Source organism: Alosa pseudoharengus, unplaced genomic scaffold, assembly GCF_046254945.1.
Source record: "Alosa pseudoharengus isolate Yale_2024_CS ecotype anadromous, Long Island Sound unplaced genomic scaffold, YU_APseudo_1.1 YU_APseudo_1.1_scf_22, whole genome shotgun sequence".
Taxonomy (NCBI): domain Eukaryota; kingdom Metazoa; phylum Chordata; class Actinopteri; order Clupeiformes; family Clupeidae; genus Alosa; species Alosa pseudoharengus.
Genome location: NW_027468680.1, coordinates 22,252,854 through 22,267,057, shown reverse-complemented (window position 1 = coordinate 22,267,057; position 14,204 = coordinate 22,252,854). Strand labels below are relative to the sequence as shown.

At 40.7% G+C, this 14,204-nt stretch overlaps 1 long non-coding RNA gene across 1 annotated transcript; it reads left to right on the top strand.

The window, feature by feature from the left end:
- Positions 1-549: 549 nt before the first annotated feature.
- On the top strand, positions 550-2,129 carry LOC143139369 (uncharacterized). Its single transcript, XR_012990390.1, has 4 exons — positions 550-646; positions 1,427-1,529; positions 1,669-1,723; positions 2,025-2,129. It is a non-coding gene; the product is annotated as an uncharacterized LOC143139369 (long non-coding RNA).
- Positions 2,130-14,204: the final 12,075 nt, after the last annotated feature.

Here is a 14,204-nt window from a genome sequence, read left to right as displayed (position 1 = left end):
TGCATGTAGACATGTGGCATCATCTCTACCTAATAAATTATTTTAAAATGTCGGCTATAACGTTGGCCGTTTAAACAAAATCTCAGTGAATATTTCACACCTAGGCTGGCTGCTGAGTGAAGGTTTTTTTTGCCTCAAAAGTAAAGCCATGACATGTCCGTGAATTTAAAGCTACATTGTGTACTTTTTTGAGTTAATTCTTAGCAAAAACCCATTTGTTCTTTCAAAAATATGTGCTCATTCATGTGTGATTAGTAGGTGGAAATAATTAAAGTATTCTCGTAAGTGTAGAATCTGCTATTGCAAATACATACGCGCGAATGGCTGAATCCATGTTGCGCCTCCATCTTTGAAATACATTCGCCAACGAGGGACATTCCTGGAATTCAGCTCCGCCTTTCACGCTTGTAGGCAACACTCATTGCCTGATTAGTCTACTCGCGACTGCCCGGCAGATTTGAAAGTCTGTTGCAGATGGAGGATTACATATTCTCGAAGACATGAAAAGGAGTCGCCAAGGAAGCGAAAAGGAGAATTAAAACGACAGACCAAAGTCAATATTGGAGTGGCTTTTCTAAGATGGAAAGCTCGTGAGGAGCAAGGATTTTAAAAGGGACGCCGAAGTTGCCTGCTTTCTCCTCGACAGGTAATTCGGCCTATTCGTGTAAACATACAGTCTATGGTGTAAATTCGAAGTTTTATAGTTGCTTGGCTAACTATAGCATGGTTGTCCATAACGCTAGAATGACGTCTGGTTCCCAAAAAAACGTCCCCCTGCCACTTAAAGAACTCTACATCGAAACCGTCTGGGAACGTCCTAAGAACGTCACAATAATAGGTTATTTGCACCACAGGGGACGTTCTAAGAACGTCCTGGGAACCTAAAATTTCTAGCTGGGCTTTTCCTCGCGTCGATGAAAAAGGATTGTCTAGGCTACGTTGTAACAAAAATGCTATGACTGATCACAGGCAAAGGGCACTGCAAATTGTAGTTATTTTTCATTGCTTTTGCTTTGTAGCCTAAATGTATCCTAATCTGATAATGGGTAGCCAATTCCAAGGGTGACGTTCACATCCTGAGGCCTGTCCTGTAGTCTTATTAATTGTAGACGTAGCCTACTAATTACTAAATTGTCTGAAAGTTTTTCACCATATGAGTGTAGCCTACACCTCAGAATGGGGGAAGGGTAGACTAGTCCATTACACTTGTGAATGGAGCAAGGTAGACCAGCCAGCCCATTGAGACTGATCAATGAGGGTCTAAGTCATTATCATGCAGAACAATAAAATACGGACAGAACTGCTTTGATTGAACTTTAGTCAATGCATCTACCAAAATACATGTTTCTTCACGGTCATAAAATGAATGTACTTTGTTTGTGGTTTAAGTGAGACATTCTAATATGTACTGCTCTTTTTTGTCCAGCTATGAGAGAGAACTGGGAGCAGTCACATCAACACCAATGAAGGGAAAGCCCTCTAGTATTTACTACTCCAGAAGTGTCCAGCATTTCTAATGGGACAGACAGGTCAGTCACGGCATGAAAACAATTGTTGATTCTATGTGATTGTTGCTTGATAATAACTGAAAGTATATTTTTAATAACATGGTGTTTACCATTTTATGTACTGTCATATGTTGTGAAACGCTCTGCTTATTCATTTCAGATGAGCATGTTGGCGCAATTGCAGAAGCCCCTGAAATTGAGAACCTTGAACAGAGGTAACCCATCAATGCTCATAATGTCTATACCCTAACCCTACATGACATTCTCTATTGTATATTTTCATGATATAAGCATTTATATATATTTTTTACAAAGCCTACATGACATGAGCATCGTGGAGGATGTGGACGAAATTCAATGGTCTTGTTATGTGATGCACATGCATGCCTTCATTGTTCCTTATGTAACCTTGCCTGTAACTCAGTCTAGGCAAAATAGCACTATACAGATTAGTAACAATATGTTGAACTATATAAAATGGTGTGTATGTCTAACAACACTGCATGTCTTCCACAGGATCAGCTTTCCAGGAGACTGCAAATTTAGAATGATGGCCCATGTTTCTTCAAAGGCACCATACAAAAAGGAAGGGTTAATTTCTGTAAATAAATATATTGCAAATAACATTGTTGACCATGTTACTGTCATTTGGTGTTTCAAAATGGTATTTTGGTATTTACCACAGCTCCTTTTTTAATTATAAGTTTGTGGATGTAATGTATAAGAGGTACAGCATGAACAGTCTCTTATCAATTCTAAAAGTTTTTATTTTCATGAAAGCAAAATATAACGATGTACCGGTGTAAAATAAATTAAATACAGTTTTAAAAGGAACAGGCAGTACAACAACACTAATACAAAACTATTTACAATAACACAACATTACAACATTATAGGAAAATTCCAGAGATGTCCCTGAGGGTCAGGGAATTTATCCCTTATCCTACACACACAGCTTGGGATCACTCTTCTATTACCCTGTCCTAGAGACCCATGCTGCCAGAAAATGAAATGTCTGTAGGTAGCATATCTGAACTCTATTGTCATCACCTGGCTCTCTTATGGCGGCCTTACATTGTACGATTTTGGTCTGTTTTCACAGTCGGCGACAAAATTTCCAAAGTCGGACAGAAATCATGGGAGTTGTACTGGAATCGCGGCGCGCTCCCGTCAACTAGATCGTTAAGTGTAAGGTGCCAATCTTAGCGGTTTTAAGTCAGTCGGAGTCAGTCCTTTTCTAGTTTTGCCGTTACGACAATATCAAACATGTTTGATATTATCGCAAGTCTTTCTAGTCGTGGCTCATGCAAATAGTGACGTGAACTATAAAAACCAATAGTGACCTCTCTCCAACACCAAACAGGAAGGGGCAAAGTAGGCGACAGCTGTAGCCTATGATTATTTGTTATTCTTATAATATTTGTCATTTCTTATACATATTGAGTCGGCTCTTCCACGTGACAGAACGACTCTATATTGATGTCACGCATGAAACAATGCTGCAGAAACATGAAAATACGACTTTGAGTTTAGTATGCTATAATTTCGGTTCCTGTTTATCTATTGCACGATGGGTAATAATTTAAAGGAATCTAGTTGCAGTCTTGTAAATAGTGACCCTGCAAAATCCCTAGTCATTGCAAAATCATAGTCTGTGACTTAAAACTCTACTACTTGTCTTTAGATGTGAGAGGGTCTGAAACTGTAGTCTTTCAAAAATCTTTTCCAAATCCTTGCAAATCTTTCCAAAGTCTGTCAGTGTAAGGAGGGCTTTATATAGCCTAATGCTGTGATGTCTGTGATGTACTGCCTGTGAATCTGGAGAAAACCTTCATCTAGGCAGTAGGCTACTTTGTGAAGTGAGGCAGAAGGCTCACACAGGTGGCAGGGTTTTGTCCACAGCATTTTCTCTCCCGATCGGTTGGCATGTCTCTGCAGTGTGTACAAGTACACCAAGGCATCCCTGGCACAGGTGGGGGGGACGACATGTCTGCACTGATGCAACAAACACCAGACCTGGCTGCCTCACTAGCAACTGTGTGGTGAGGTTCCTGTGCTCTTGCAGGCTCATTCCATCCACAAGTCTCTGAAGAAATAAGACACAATAAATAAGATCAGATAGGCTTGTTTAGGTAGCAAAGTTAGATTGTTAGCAGAATAGTAGTAGTACTCTGTCATTTTTCAAGTGTTCACACAAAATGATGAAGAATACTATGTGTATGGACAATGAAAAGGTGGAAATGTTGTTGTGTAACATTTTCTATAGACCATAATGTAATCATATGTGTCGTGATTTCACTGGCAGACACCTCATCATGCAGTTGACTGGCAACAGCTAGAAATTGCTACATATAAACAATGGAGATACAAACAGGCAGGGAAGCTACACCAAGCGCGTAACTGAAGCGTTCCGTTCACAACGTGTAAAATCAATTTTAGAAGAATGGTCTATTTTTCTGGTGTAGCCATAGTGGCAGCATACGCAACGCAAACGAACGTGCCTGGTGCAGCTTCCGAGCTAATTTCGGTGTCATTGACATTGATACTGTTAAGAGAAATATTAAAAAAAACAAACCTCCGTTGCTTCTCTCCTTTGTCTTTGAAGTTCTTCCACTCTCTCCTCGTCATCTTTGGAGTCTTACTTTTTCTTTGCCTAGGAGGTCTCAGCGATCCTCTGCCACCGGCTCTTGGCTTTTCTTTACCTTTCCCTCTTCCTTTACCTTTCCCTCGCACCTCCGTTGCATCGACTGATCTCTGACTCTGCTCACTGAGAAAAATAGTAGGCTACGCTGTAAACATGGCCTTTACACTATTAATCTCGCACATACAGAATAACGATAGCACTGATACTGTACTAACATTAGCATGCATTCGTTTGGGAACCTGATAGCTGATGCTAGCAATGAAATAGTAGCCTACCAAAATAACGAAAACGTAAAACTATTATTCACTTTACATAGAGGTCATAACCAACATGTTTACTGGCTATATAACTAAATGCAATGTGTAATTGTTTTCTAAAGTAACCTCATCACTGGAAGGAACACTGGACGAAGTCGTAGGCCTAGTACTGGAAGCCATGTTAACCTTGGCATGAAACGGCCACCGTAGGAGTTAAAATGCGCTCGGAATGGGAGGGGCTAGAAAGTAATATTCAGTTGGTTGTCATATAGAATTTCACCGCTAGATGGGAGAAGTTCTTACACAAGGTAGCTTTAAGGATTTTAGCGGCAGGCTGTGAAGTTAAAGCAAGCATTGACCTCTCCAGAATAAGTCCCGCCTCCGTAACATCCGTATCCATCCAACTTCCGTTGTCCCATTGTCTATGGGAAATAACAAAGCGTTTCGAAATATCATACCGGTAAAACATCTGTAGGTAGCGAAGTTGAAAAAGCTGGTGGGCAGATTGGCCTACACACTTCTGCCATATAGTTTCCACTGGATTTTTTTATTGTCGGTGCCGTTTAAGTAGTATACTATAGACTATACTACTTAAACGGCACCGAAAATCAAAAAATCCAGTGGAAACTAGATGGCAGTAGTGTGTAGGACAATCTGCCCAGCAGCTTTTTCTACTTTGTCACCTACAGAGTTTGACAGGTACAATCTTTCAAAACGCCATGTTATTTCCCATAGACAATCCATGCCTGGAAGTTGGATGGATACGGAAGTTAGGAGGCGGGATATATTCTGGAGAGGTCTATTAAAAAGCCACTCATATGGTCACCACTATTAGATTGATTTGCTTAGATCCAGACCTATGCAATGCCATGTCATGACTTTGGTACTCTATTATGCTTATACTAGGTCTCTGTGACCTAGCCAGAGATAGAATCTTGATGAGCTTAAAATCTTTGTCATTACAATTGTTTAATGGTGGTCCATGATTACCTTTATACGGCAGAACGCCATGCTACATTGGAGCGAATGGTCCGGGAGGTGGTTGAGCCACAAAATTTGGCACCCAAGAGGGCGGCGAAACCAAACTCCCGATATGCCTCAGAGGAAGATGAGGATGCGCCACAGAAGAAAAAGGTAATTACATGTAATCATCATTTTGCATGTGATGCACTTTTTACACTTGAAGGGTGGTTACAGTTAGTTGGGGTGGTTATAGTGGAGTTATTTTGAAGACATGGCTATACACTGTAGTTCTCTGGTCTGGTCTGGGAAGGACCACGCCACAAATGTAAGAAACACTTTTTTACAACATGACATCAGCTATATCAGTGGTTATCAAACTTTTTCTGTCATTCCCCACTTTGGTGGTAGGGAGGTTTCAAGCCCCACCTAACCCGATCACTAATCAAAATTGTTAAAATATTATTGTGGCATTTTGGTTCCACGTTACATTTCCCATCTTTGTCCCCTGGATCTGATGGTGCTGTAATTTTAATTTAATTTATATGTAGGGCAATTTATGATGCCTATTTCTATGTGGCTGTTTTTTTTTTTTCAATGTATGATCTTCCTTGTCAAAAAATAAAGGCATGAATAAAGATAGAAAAAAAGATATTCCTCCTGTTCGTGGCACTCCACCTGTTATGTTTCACACTTCCACCCCACACTTTGAGAACCACTGAGCCATATCATCAAGAGACACCAGTTAGTATGCTAGCAAGCTGTGTCAATTGTACTGTTGTGTTAATGACAAATGTCTTTTTTATTGTGTTTTAGGTACAATCTTCCATGGATGCAAAATTTTGGGAGACCAGAAAGTTCGAGCAACTGCAGAGGTCAAATCAAGAGTTAAGGCAGTAGAATGAAAGACTTCGAAAAGAGAATGACAAATTAAAAGACATGGTTATTGATAGTAAGTGTCACAATTATGAAAAATGTTTTTTACAAAAACACTAATAATGGATGGTCTTTGAAATATGTGTGGATCTAGATTTTAGAAACAGTTCTGAAAGTGTTTGTTTTTCCCTCCCAGCCATCTCTCGCATGTCTGAAATGCTGACCTCCTGGACCCAGAGGACCCCAAATGAAGTGAATAAATTCATTTGTTTGTAATTTAGCTCAACATGTAAAATTATGTTCAGTTTTTAAACTCTGGGTTCTTAGGTCATTTAAGTCAATAAGTCAACAATTGCCTCAGTCAAACAAGGCAGCCAAGTCAGCAAAGTGTTTTGGATTAACAAAAAAATGCATTCTGTGTGTTATTTCCTACATAAAATTGTCATTTTAGGCCAATAAAGTCAGTAAAGGGGCAGCCGTGGCCTACTGGTTAGGGCTTCGGGCTTGTAACCGAAGGGTTGCCGGTTCGATCCCCGACCAGTAGGAAAAATGTGGGCGGGGAAAGTGGTAGAGCATTGCTCTCCCATGCCCACATCCACGGCTGAAGTGCCCTTGAACAAGGCACCTAACCCCTCACTGCTCACCGAGCACCGCTGTCGCAGGCAGCTCACTGCGTCGGGATTAGTGTGTGCGTCACCTCACTGTGTGTTCACTGTGTGCTGAGTGTGTTTCACTAATTCACGGATTGGGATAAATGCAGAGACCAAATTTCCCTCACGGGATCAAAAGAGTATATCTACACTTACACTACTTATACTTACTTATACGTAATTGCATCTTATCTCTTCTTTGTGTGTTAGTGTGTAGTCTAATAGTTACATTTTCAATTTAGACACCTGGGTAACAAGGAAACACAGCAGCAGGCATCACAATGGCAGCTATGGTAGGTGGTCAAACTTGATTTTGAGTATTCTTTGAGTATTCTTTTGAAACGAATCTTTCACTGATGTCATAAACAGTGGACTACTTTTTAACATTATTTGATTGATTATTCAAATGACATGATTATTTCCTACATAAAACTGTCATTTTAGGCCAATAAAATCAGTAATTGCATCTTATCAATTTAGACATCTGGGCAACAGGGAAACACAGGAGCAGGCGTCACAGTGGCAGCTATGGTAGGTGGTAAATTTTTCCAATGGATTATTCTTTTCAAACTAATCTGGACTACTTTTCAATCCCCAAAAGACCAACATTTATGCAGATTTTTGTAGGCACAAACGTGTTTTTAGATTAATATTATTTAATGGTCCTGCATTTCTTCTATGCCCACAGAGAGGAAATTAATATATACCTAATTTATAATCACTTTTCAGATACCTGAACAAAGCCAGCCTTCTGAGCCAACACAAGTAAGTTTTCCACAACTTCACTCATTGGGCACTTTATGTACACCCAGCGAAATCTAATTGTAATACACCACTCTTGCATAGACCTTAGCTTCAGGAATGTTTAGAATATTCAGTATTTGTTAAAAACTAGTTTAAAAAGATGTTGATTCAACTGTGTGGTATTTTTGGATGCTCCAGTTTGTGGTGCTGTTGGATTGACTGGGGCAATTCCGCGCAAAACTGTCACATCCATAATACCAACACAATGCCATGGTATTTAGTTGCCGTTTTGAATGTGACAGTTTTGCGTGGAATTGCCCACTGATACGTTTATATTACTTTGACCACCCCATTTCAGTCAATGAAAGGGATATATTGCAGGACTGGTGTATTATACTGCATTCATTTTTGCTAGGTGTACCTTATAAAGTGGCTGGTGAGTGTACATACACAAAACAATATGCACATAATAATAATGCAGCAAAAAATCACTGTCTCAGATGGCGTACTTCTGTCAGTATACTGTACTTTCATGCAGTGCACTGTGTGCTTGCTTGTAAGGTGTGTGAATTTTAACATAATAGTGTGGAAATGACGATCGGAACATTTAAATGCAACTTTATTTCTGTCCTCTATTCAACAGACATGGTCGATTTATTAATTTTGACAGAGTTGATAGTGTTTATTTCCACGTAGGTTGAAATTGGGAAGCACGTTTTGTGCAATAAAAATGCCTGGAAGGCAGCAGTACATGCCACAAGCGCAACAGCTATGGCCCGGACCCTTCTGCTAGGGGTGTTTCCTGTGGAAGTCCTCCTCCAAAGTAACCTCAAAGGTATTGTTTCCTTTGTTTATATAGGCTGCATTAATAAAATAAAATGTATTTATCTCAGAAGAAGGGGGGGGGGGGGGGGCTTAGACCTTCACCAAGGCCATATGCTGTTTAGTGCAGTATTAGTCAGAGTGAATCTAAATTCATGCAACACATTTCCACAGAGGTCCTTGAAAATTGGCCTGTAGTTGTTACGTAATCCTTCACACAGACAGACAAACAAACTACACCAAAAACAACCCTAATTAAATCCCAGAAATATTCTGTTATGTTAATACTTTGTCTTAGGTGGGAAATCCAGAAGGGATGTCACTAAACAGCAGCGGGAAGCACTGGACGCCAACACCATCAGTGTTATTTTTGGTGAGATGGCAATTGATTTACTTAACATTCAGTCAGGTGGTGATAATGTTACAATGTGAAATGTGATGTGAACACATTTACACACTCAGTTGCCAGTTTATTAGATATACTGTATCTAGGAAACAAATGCAGTTGCTATGCTTTTGGGAAATGCTGATCACATCTAATAGCTAAACCTAAACAAAGTGTCTATCCTATACCCCCAGACGCAGTGTTGAAGAAATTTCCAGCGGCAACCAAGGGACAACTGGGGTGAGCTGTCAATTCTAAAATAGCGGAACTCTGATATAAAATGAAATAAATAAAAATGTAAAAAATAAATAGAAAATGTGTTGTTTGTTTGTGAAAATATTAACTTTTTAAATTTCAAAATATATTTCAAATGAAACAATTAGCAAAAGTTAAAAAATATATATGTTGTTAGTAAATATATTGACATATAAACTAAAATATATTTTAACTGAAATATATATTCAAAAAAATAACTAAAATATATTTATTGGGCCAATTTCGAATATTTGCATATATTCCAAAAATGTGAATTGAATTGAAATATATTCTGAAAATATATTTCAAATATATTTCTTTTGTGTATGGGTGGCAACCCTAGCGCATCTACTGTAGGCTTAACATGATTTCTTAGTGACTTAAGTGGCTCATATCTGACTTCACTAGACTATTAGTCCATGGGCCAGATGAGATGTCGGTACCACTCAAGGTGGCAAAGGTTGCTTATACTTTTTCGAAAAGATACATGTCTGTAGTTAACATTTTTGTATGATAACCCTTCTGGAGTCACAGCTAAATTAGTGTTATCAGCTGTTAAATTTACCCTCCCCCATTGAAAAAACACATTTTTGATGCAGGTGCCCATCTTGCTATTGGCCTTTGTTAAAGACATATTTGCAGAGATACAAAATACAAACACTGCAATACTCGCATGACTCTTTAAAATGTATAATTTACCCATATTATCTCATTCTGAGGTGGTGATTTTCAGCTTTATATCAGGCATGGCGTTTTTTTAGAAGAAAGATAGTTTTGCCAACCTCTGAGGCATCCTTTGCTATTGGACTCTTATTTTGCTATTGCTGGTCCTGTCCGTACTGTCTGACCACTTCTATTTTATCTGAGCTTCAGACAGTGACAAAGGTATGCTTGTTTGTACGAGGCCAAAACAAGTGCTTGAACATAATTTCTTGATCATGAAGGAGTTGAGACCAGACCAGGGTCAAACCGGAAACCAAATCTGATCGGGCCAATGAGGGGCTATCAGAATCACTTAGTGCCTGCCTCTCCTCACTCTCTCCAACATCGCTGGGATCAATGCCTTTGGGGGGAAAGCATACAGCAAGGCCTTCGGCCATTCATGTGCCAGAGCATCCACTCCCAGCAGAGCATTGCTCTCGGTCAGGGAAAACCACTTCACACAGTGTATCGTGTCGCGCTAGGCAAAGCGATCAAGCTTTCCCGAAGCGCTGCCACACCCCCTCCACCACCTGTGGGTGAAGATGCCACTCCCAATGTGATAGGGTAGCCTGGTCCTACCAAACTCTCGTACATCTTTGATAATGTACAGAGAGTCTGGCCACTTTCCATTGCTAAGCATTAACTTCCTTGAATACAGGTACTCCAAACTATTGGATCTGCCCAGAGCCACTCTGGATCTGCCATAACCAATCGCTAACATTTGGTCATAACGTAGGTCATGCTCAAACTAGCGCACAACCTCAACGTCAGTTCTCAGCTACTCCCTCTGTTTGCTGATGGGACCTGCACATTTTTGGGCAGAGAAAACCCGTAAATATACCGCAGACCCAGACGACTTACCTAAGGGAAATGAAAATTGAGCGGAATTACGTAGGAGGGCGGAGCTAGGCTAGTGATTGGGGGCCCCTCGTGAGTATATCTGCCGCCCTGTTCTGTTCTCCCGGAACATGAACTGCACGGACTGAGAGGTGATACCTCGCCCATAACAGCAACCTTTTTGCCAGACCACATAGCTGTGAGGAGCGAATGCCGCCTTGGCGATTGATATAGGCTACCGTCGCTGTATTGTCTGACCTCACCAATACATCACGCCCTGCGATTAGCTGGCGAAAATGCTATGCTATGTTAAAAGTTCCAGCACATTTATGTGAGGCCGCTGTAGCTCCATGTCCCTCGGACTGCTCGCCCCTCACACACCGCTTCCCAACCTAGGAGGGAGGCATCCGCCCTGCTGCGGGAAACTATTCCTCTGGGGCTGACCGGCCGATCTTGGCTGCTGCTGCGGGCGATGCCTGCGCCTCTGTCTCTGCTGATGTACCGCCATCGGAGCTAGTGGGGGGGGGCGGGATGGGAGATCACCTCCCGCCGGGGCAGGAATGTCTTGTGCGCCATGGCGCCAAGGGCGTAGGTTTGGTCTGAGCTTTGGTGGGGACACTACCCACTACCCCCCCCCCGAAAAAAAAAGCCATTCAACTCTTTCACCAGCCAATATATAGATATATAAAATTATTAAAATGTCCTACTGTCCAACCACTATCCATGATTAAAATGTGCTACTGTCCAACTTGATCTAAATATACTATGTAGCCTACATAATCTGTTTAATAAATCTATTTTAATATGTACAGATATGTAGGCTAACATTTAACATTTATTTTCTATTTGGTCTGTTATGAAATCATGCATTGACCCATTTAAGCACATCTCAGTTTTAAGAAACTTAAATACATGCATGCTTAGCATTTTGTGAAAAAAAAATCATTAAGGCTACATTGACAAACTCTTAACCCTGAGCTGCCTGTATATTCTCTGATTCTAATATTTACAGATATCTAGGCGATGTAAGCACAGCTCCGTTTTAAGAAATGCTTAAAGCCAAAGACCATGTTGAATTTTGCTACAATTTATTTCAAAACCGGATTACTCTGGAACAGCTAACTATACACGGGAATGCCTTACACCTTTGTGTTCGGTAAGGTCTGCTGTTTATTTTGATATATGGTTTGTCATGTGTTGCGTGAAGAGTGTGTACGATATTCCACCGAGACGAATGGATGTGGAGATGGGCGCAGATAATAATTATTAAATTTCTTGAAGTTATTTTTTTCACGAACTGTTTATCACAGCAAAAAGTGGCTAGCTAGCACAGTTTAAAAGCTGAGAAAAGGCTCTTTCATGTGACACATGTGTAGTGAGGAGTGAGTAAGTGAAGCTGAAGCGCTGCGCCATGCTACGCAGGAGACTGCGGCTCACTGGTAGTAGTTATAGGTAACTTCAACTCAGCGCGATTTACTCTTATAGGCTACTGCACATTACAAGATCTGTGCCAGGGCTGCGTTCTTCGAGGCCCGCAAGGCCAGGTCCAGTGCTCTCCTCCATTCAGGGAGTGGAGTCAGGGCTTTGTCATCCTCCGCAGCCAGCCTCATGCTCTCCCCGGCGTAGAACTACAGTCCATCAAACGTGTGCCTGCATTTCGTTGAGTGGCAGCCTAAATGATAATCTGCCATTCACATGCCTTTTGTGTGCTCCTGCAAACTAGTCAAATACTGTATGTGTCTATTGCATTTACGTAAGGAGCTTGGAATAAAGTTGGGTTTTCTCTAGCTAGGCATTTTTCATTCTCAACAAATATCGGGCTCAGCAGTGAGGTCATGAGAAAGCTATCAATGAACAGAAAACCGACCGTGTTGGCTAACAATTTATTAAATCCTCTTATATTATACTGTTATTGTCATCAATGACATCGTTGTACTGCCTTTTCAGCGCCTTCTGCTTATGATGATTTGGTCTTTTGAATTCCTTTGGCCTTGCGATGCAGTTGTAGGCCTACATCAACGTGTCTCTTGCCGTTCCCTTAATGTATTCTATCACGACGCTGTCTGCCCTCATGTAGCTCCGTGATGTCTTCGTCTTTCCAGGTCAGTTTTTTTCTGGACAGCATTATGCCACTCCATCATGGTCATGACCCTGGCATTTAAGTGCTCCCGCCACATGGACGCACAAAAGAAAGGTCATTGACACGTCCTCACATGGTGTGAGGTGGAGCCCAACCGTTTAACATCTGCAGAACCTCCAGTCTTACACGTATGTCTGAAAGCCCTTAAAGAGTGTTTGCCAATGGCCGTGCCGGCTAATTTATAGCCGAGCCGTTTCGCGCCAAGAGAACCTATTAGAGGACTTCAGTGGTGATCGAGGAGTGTATTCCCATTGATTAAAGCTCAGTAGTTCGACTGATAGAGAACCATTAGTTTTCATGTGAAGCACCAGGGTCAGTGTTTGTGGCCCTGCACTGAGGCTTTTTAAGTTTCAGGTTTGACCCTGGTCTGGTCTCAACCCTTCAAGTTCATGCACCAGTTTTGGCCTCGAAAAAAAAAAAAGAATACATTTGTCACTGTCAAACCCAGGCAACAGATGCAGATCAAATAGTAGTGGTCAGACAGTGCTGACAGGATCAGCAATAGCAAAATAAACTTCAAAATCACAAAGCCAAGAAGATGGTTGAGTATAAATTAAAGTCAGAGTCCAATAGCAAAGGAAACCTCAGAGGTTGGCAAAACTATCTTTCTTCGAAAAAACGCCATGCTTGATATAAAGCTAAAAATCACCACCTCAGAATGAGATAATATAGGTAAATTATACATTTTCTGAATCCTTAGAGTCATGCCAGTATTGTAGTGTTTGTATTTTGTATCTCTGATTCTGCCTGATGCCACAGGATTAAAAGAAAAAAGATGATTTAGGCGGAAATGGTAGGAAAATGTGTGTGATTAAAAGTTTGAAGAGCTCCAGGGTCGGCTGTTTTTGTCCAAAGTGTTCACAAAAGGACTTGAATGAAAGCTCAGATTGTCAGATTGATACCAAACATAATAAAATCAAATATGCAAATATGTCTTTAACAAAGGCAAGATAGGCACCTGCATCAAAAATGTGTTTTTTCAATGGGGGAGAGTAACTTTAACAGCTGATAACACTAATTTAGCCAGAAGGGTATTACAAGGGTACATACAAAAATGTTAACTACAGACATGTATCTTTTCAAAAAGTATAAGCAACCTTTGCCACCTTGAGTGGTACCGACATCTCATCTGGCCCATGGACTATATGAATGCATTTATTTATGTTGTAAGACATGTGAAAGAAATGAATGACACCGGCACTACGCACAAATTAATTTAAACTTACACCGCATGTGGTTTTCTATGACTTAAAGGATGCATGTATGGTTTTTATAAACTTTAATATTACTGCAGTTATTATGAGACTTCAAGGCCTTTACACATCTTGAACTGACCAGACCAGCAGTCAAGGAGTGGGGTGCAGGAGGATACAGTAGACACTAGGCCTTTCATATAATGGGCAGTAGAGGATGATGCCAGCTGT